A 6,702-nucleotide genomic window follows, 5' to 3' on the forward strand; every position below is an offset into this window, starting at 1 on the left:
TTGACCTCCTTTCCCTCTCTGGGTCATCCCTTGGTTTCCCACCTGGACCAAAAAACTCTGATGAGGAACTGAATCCTGGGGCTGTGGGTGAGATTTCACTCCACACTCTAGGCTGCTGCCGATCTCCCTTCTTGGTGAGGTAGTATAAGCCACTCTCATTTTCTATAAAAAGAGATATCCTAGAGAGGGCACATCGACTGAAAAGTGGAGATCAGTGATCTGTTTACTGATCATATTTACTTGAGTGCAAATAGATATTCAGAACTTCCTGTCCATCCAACTGCATTGTTATACTATAGAATCAGCATTCAGATCACAAATTGGTGGAAAACAGTCAAAATACAATAGTTTCACAACAGTAAGAAACTGAGAAGTGTATATCTTAGCCAATGTTCCACAACTTACTCTCCATTAAAAATTAATGTTACAGTCTTTTATATATATATATATAAAACACTTGAATGACCATTGTATTTTTCTCTCAAGGGAAAATAATTAAGTAAATAACCAGCAAGAAATATAACACAAATTCTTTCAAAAAAAACCACACATTCCCATAATATCACTGCAATTATGAAGTTATTTATTTTTGCCTTAAAAAATTATTTTTGTCTGTGCTGGTTCTTCATTGCTCCATGTGGGTTTTCTCTAGTTGCAGCAAGCTGGGGCTACTCTTTGTTGAGGTGCTCAGGCTTCTCACTGCAGTGACCTCTCTTGTTGAGGAGCATGGGCTCTAGATGCAGGGGCTTCAGGAGTTGCAGCATGCAGTCTCAGCAGTTGTGGCACACAGGTTTAGTTGCTCCACAGAACATAGAATCTCCCTGGAGCAGGGATCAAACTCATGTCCCCTGCATTGGCAGGCAAATTCTTATCCACTGTACCACCAGGGAATTCCATGCCTTATGAACGCTCCAGTTTTTCTTAACTTTCCTGATTTGGTAGCTTTCCAGGTAAATGTGGTGCACTTTTGTGGCACACCTCATCACAAGGCCATGACATTAAATGAGATAATGTGTGTAATCCTAGTGCCTGACACAGAGTACATGCTCAATAAATAGTAATTATCATAATTATTTTATTTTCTTGGGCTCCAAAAACACTGTGGATGGTGACTGCAACCATGAAATTAAGACACCTGCTCCTTGCAAGAAAGCTATGACAAATGTAGACAGTATATTAAAAAGCAGAGCTATCACTTTGCTGAGAAAGATCCATATAATCAAAGCTACAGTTTTTCCAGTAGTCATGTACCCCTTGCCTGGAGAATCCCAGGGATGGGGAAGCCAGGTGGGCTGCCGTCTATGGGGTCGCACAGAGTCGGACACGACTGAAGCAACTCAGCAGCAGCAGCAGCATCATGTACAGATGTGAGAGTTGGACCATAAAGAAGGCTGAGCACCGAAGAATTGATGCTTTTGAACTGTGGTGTTGGAGAAGACTCTTGAGAGTCCCTTGGACTGAAAGGAGATCCAACCAGTGAATCCTAAAGGAAATCAGTCCTGAATATTCATTGGAAGAACTGATGCTAAAGCTGAAACTCTACTACTTTGGCCACCTGATGTGAACAGTCAACTCACTGTAAAAGCAACTGATGCTGGGAAAGATGGAGGGCAGGAGGAGAAGGGGGCAACAAAGGCTGAGATGGTTGGATGGCATCACCGACTCAATGGACATGAGTCTGAGAAAACTCTGGGAGACAGTGAAGGCCTGGCCTGCTGCAGTCCATAGTGTCACAAAGAATCGGACACAACTGAGCAACAGAATGATAACTGCTTCAATTTGGTTAAAATTTAACCTCTTAAAAATATTTATTTATCTGGTTGCACCAAGTCTTAGTTGCGGCATATAGAATCTCCCATCTTTGTTGCAGCATGCAGGATCTTTGGTGGCAGCATGCAAACCCTTAATTGTGGCATATGGGATCTAGCTCCCTGATCAGGGATTAAACCCAGGCCTCCTACATTGAGAGCACTGAGTCTCAGCCAGTAGATCACCAGGAAAGGCCCTAATCTCTTTTAAAATACAGATAATTCTGAAAATATTTAAATTATAATAGGAAAAATTTGGTTTCTAATATTAATTTCCTTGAAACTTAGGGGGCCTGGAATAGGGAAAAATTATAAAAATGAAATGTATTTATCTTCACAAATTTGGTTTTATATATATATATATATATATATATAGTGAAAAAGTTAATTCTGAATTCTAAGTTTTAAAATAGTAGTAACCTATAGATGACACCACCCTTATAGCAGAAAGTGAATAGGAACTAAAAAGCCTCTGGATGAAAGTGAAAGAGGAGAGTGAAAAAGTTGGCTTAAAGCTCAACATTCAGAAAATGAAGATCATGGCATCTGGTCCCATCACTTCATGGCAAATAGATGGGGAAACAGTGGAAACAGTGTCAGACTTTATTTTGGGGGGCTCCAAAATCACTACAGATGGTGATTGCAGCCATGAAATTAGAAGACACTTACTCCTTGGAAGGAAAGTTATGACCAACCTAGATAGCATATTTAAAAGTAGAGATATTACTTTGCCATCAAAGGTCTGTCTCTAGTCAAGGCTATGGTTTTTCCAGTGGTCATGAATGGATGTGAGAGTTGGACTGTGAAGAAAACTGAGTGCCAAAGAATTGATGCTTTTGAACTATGGTGTTGGAGAAGACTCTTGAGAGTCCCTTGGACTGCAAGGAGATCCAACCAGTCCATTCTAAAGGAGATCAGTCCTGGGATTTTTTGGGAAGGAATGATGCTAAAGCTGAAGCTCCAGTACTTTGGCCACCTCATGCGAAGAGTTGACTCATTGGAAAAGACCCTGATGCTGGGAGGGATTGGGGGCAGGAGGAGAAGGGGACGGCAGAGGATGAGATGGCTGGATGGTATCACCGACTCGCTGGACATGAGTTTGAGTAAACTCTGGGAGTTGGTGATGGACAGGGAGGCCTGGCATGCTGCAATTCTTGGGGTCACAAAGAGGCGGACATGACTGAGTGACTGAACTGAACTGATATGTTTCTAAAATATTTAGATAAAAATATATTTGGTCCACTTGTGGCAGACAGTCACATGCTTATAAATGGGACTGGAGTAAAACCATAATGAAAGCTCATGGTCCATTTTCAGGCTAACTTTCCTACAGTATAGACCCTTCCAATGTCACAAAATTTCATCCAGAACCATGACCACCAAAGCCAGCCAGGAAGTCTGGTCAGAAAGGTGAAATATTCTGATGTTAGCTAAAGATTTTTATTGCTTTCATTTCCCAGCAGTAGCATTAACATTATATCACCATTCTACAAAGATACTGATGCTTTTTCATTAGAATCATCTATAATCTGTCATATATTCTTAGAAATAGTCATCATTATCTTTTAAGAGTGTCTGATTTAGAGAAATGATTAAAAGTCTCTTTAAAGTAAGATTGATGACTACATAAGTTAGTTGACACATTAAATCTTACTGTCCCACCCTGTGCCAGGCCTTAATCCTCAACTTTGTTCTAGGTTTCTCACTTCCTTTTCAGAACCTGATGACTGAATAAATCCAGCTTCACATGCATGGGCTTGCATAGCCATGTCTACTGATCTGAGAAGAGTACTCTTGTAAAGGAAAGTCCCTTCATTTCCTTATAGTTCTCTCGAAGATCACTTTTCTGTCATCTCCCTTCCCTCAGATCTTCACAATAGTGATCTGAACATCACAATTTTGACTCTCTTCTTGGTACTATCCTAAAGGAAGCTATCGAGTGAGAGAGGATGAAAATTTTCAATACATTCTTTAAAACATGCTTTTGATATTTTTTATCATATGGGTTGCAAGAGTATACTGTGTAAACATAGAAGCTATGTTTACGTAGCTATGAAAAACAGAACTAAGAACGTAGCTGAAGATATTCCAAGTAATTGTTTGCATCGCAATGTTAAACTCAGTATGTTTTTATAAAACATGTAGGAAACAAGAAAATCGATATGCAGATGAACTGAGGAACAAAATAAATAAGAACATTTTATTAAATTAATGCATGTGTAAACAATGACAAATGCAGAATTAGATATCATCTCTGCCTATATCATTTACAATGAAACACAAGACAAAGGAATAAAGTGCCTTACAAATCCAACACCACAAAAAGGCATTAAGATTTAGGAATGGAATAAACAGACTTCACAACTTGCTGAACCAAAATTCTTGCTTGTACTTCACACAAAACAAAGGATACTGTCACCCAAACAAGGGATATTGTGCAAATGAACATGTATAAAAAGATAACAGGAAAATTGCTGTTGGAGATTCTGTTTCTTCAGCCTTAATATATGGCAAAGCAAAGAATACTTTCCTTGTCATTGATCCAGGTAAGTGAGGAGGGAAGAAATATTCTGGGATCTCCTTGGAGGGCATCTGAACCTTTGGAAAGCAATATCTTAGGAGACCTGTGTAGTGGTAAGAACTGGTTGGATTCAAGGGTTCAGACAGCTCACAGGCCTCATAAGCCTTTTCTGGCACAAATGAGGATCTAGGGTCAAGGTTCTTGACTGGAATCCAAAAAGAACACATATTTTGCAAGTGCAACATCAAAGTCAAGTTTATACTCAAGAGGAAAAAAAAAAACAACCAAGTTCCAGACATGATTCTGTCAAACAGACTTAGCAATAAAGTAATCCTTTAAGGCCAGGTTGACATGGTATATTCTGGAAAATCCATTGTGAGAAACACATTCTCTCTTTGAGAAACACAAAATAAACCAAATCCAAACACAGTCACAGAGCAAGTACTCAACAAAGGCTGGTTGTCTAAATGTAGTAACTATTTGGTATGTACTGCCCTGGGACTGTAGCCTGCCAGGCTTCTCTGTCCATGGAATTCTCCAGGCAAGAATACTGGAATGGGTTGCCCTGCCCTCTTCCAGGTGATCTTCCCGACCTAGGGATCGAACCCACTTCTTTTATGTCTCCCATAAGATCAAACGTGGACTTGATCCTTGGGATGGGGAGATCGGAGAAGAGCAGGGCAACTCACTCCAGTATTCTCGCCTGGAGCATTCCATGGACCGAGAAGCCTGGCAGGCTACAGTCCATAGGGTCGCACAGGGACATGACTGGTGACTCAGCATGCACACACATCTTCTGAAAGACACTAAGAGGCTATGGGAAAGATGACCTAGAACAAACAAGACAGTGCCCAGCCTCTGGGGACTTCACATTTCTTCTATCTACTACATAAGAAATAGTATATTAAATAAAAATAGCAAAGTGCACAGCAGATGCATAATGCATTACCACTTATGTGGAAAAGAGCAAAAATCAAAAATATGTACACATTTTACAAGTATTTCCACATATATTCACAGAATATCTTTAGAAGACAAATGAACAAAAGATCAGTGGTTGCTTCTGGAAAGGGAAACTAGATGAGTAGGAGGATGGAATGGAGACTTTTTAATGTCTCCTCCAGGACTTTTTGCATTTCGAATCATGAACAAGTATAAATTCAAAATTCAGTTGCATTTAAATAAAAAAGAAACCTGCTATTAACAATACCAGGCCCTATATAAATAAGCATCAAATTTCATGGCAAAGGCAAACAAATCAGGGGTAAATACAGTGATAGAAAAGGATTTCCAGAGCCATTTTCCATGGTTTTAAAGAATACTGACATCTCATAAACTGAAGTCACTTTTATTTTTAAAATATTTATGCTTTTCAACTGTCCAGGAACACACTGGCTGGCTACCTAGAGAATCCCCTCCTCCTTTGGAAGCTTTCTAAACTTTCCGCCTCACAACATTTTTCTCCTCTTATACCTTGTGCTATAATGGACCATATTGTAGCATACATTTTCTTACTGATGTCCTTATTACACTATGAGCTCCTAGAGGGAAGTTTCCTTATTTTGCTCATATCTGTAGACTCTGCCTGGCATGGTGATTGAGACGTTAGGGCACTTCCCAAATGTTTGCTGAATGAACATGTCTTAAAGTAAAGCATAGCTGTCAATTATATTCTAAAAGGACGGAAGGTTTAAAAAGTGTTTTTATTAATTCTTTAATGGAGAAGGAAGTGGCAACCCACTCCAGTGTTCTTGCCTGGAGAATCCCAGGGACAGGGGAGCCTGGTGGGCTGCCGTCTATGGGGTCACACAGAGTCGGACACGACTGAAGTGACTTAGCAGTAGCGTTAGCATTAATTCTTTAATAATTAAAAAAGAACATATATATATATATATATATATATAAAACAGAGTTATTTTGCTTAAGAGCAGAGATTGGCACAACACTGTAAATCAACTATACCTAAACTTAAATAAATAAATAAATAAAAGGATGAAGGGTAACAGCTTTGGAAATCTGAAGTCTGCTATGTATTGCCTTGGTCAAGTTTCTGTATCTCCACTCCCTCAGCTGTGAAACAGGCAGAATAATAGTGCTTACCACAACACAGTTGCTACAGGGATGAAACGAGATTATGTGCACACATAGTTGTAAAGCTGATATTTAAATGTAAGAGATATTTTGGTAACTTATCTTATTTTGAGGTCTGAAAATAAGATTATCCAAGTCAATTGAAGTATCAGTGGGTTAAACAAGGTATTAAAATATCTTATACAAACTAATGGTTTGTTCTCTATGATTCTTAAGTACTGACAGTTATAGAGGATATCAAGTACTTTACAAATACTACATTTTACTTGACATGCACAAGTC

This window comes from Oryx dammah, unplaced genomic scaffold (assembly GCF_014754425.2).
Source record: "Oryx dammah isolate SB20612 unplaced genomic scaffold, SCBI_Odam_1.1 HiC_scaffold_11050, whole genome shotgun sequence".
Taxonomy (NCBI): domain Eukaryota; kingdom Metazoa; phylum Chordata; class Mammalia; order Artiodactyla; family Bovidae; genus Oryx; species Oryx dammah.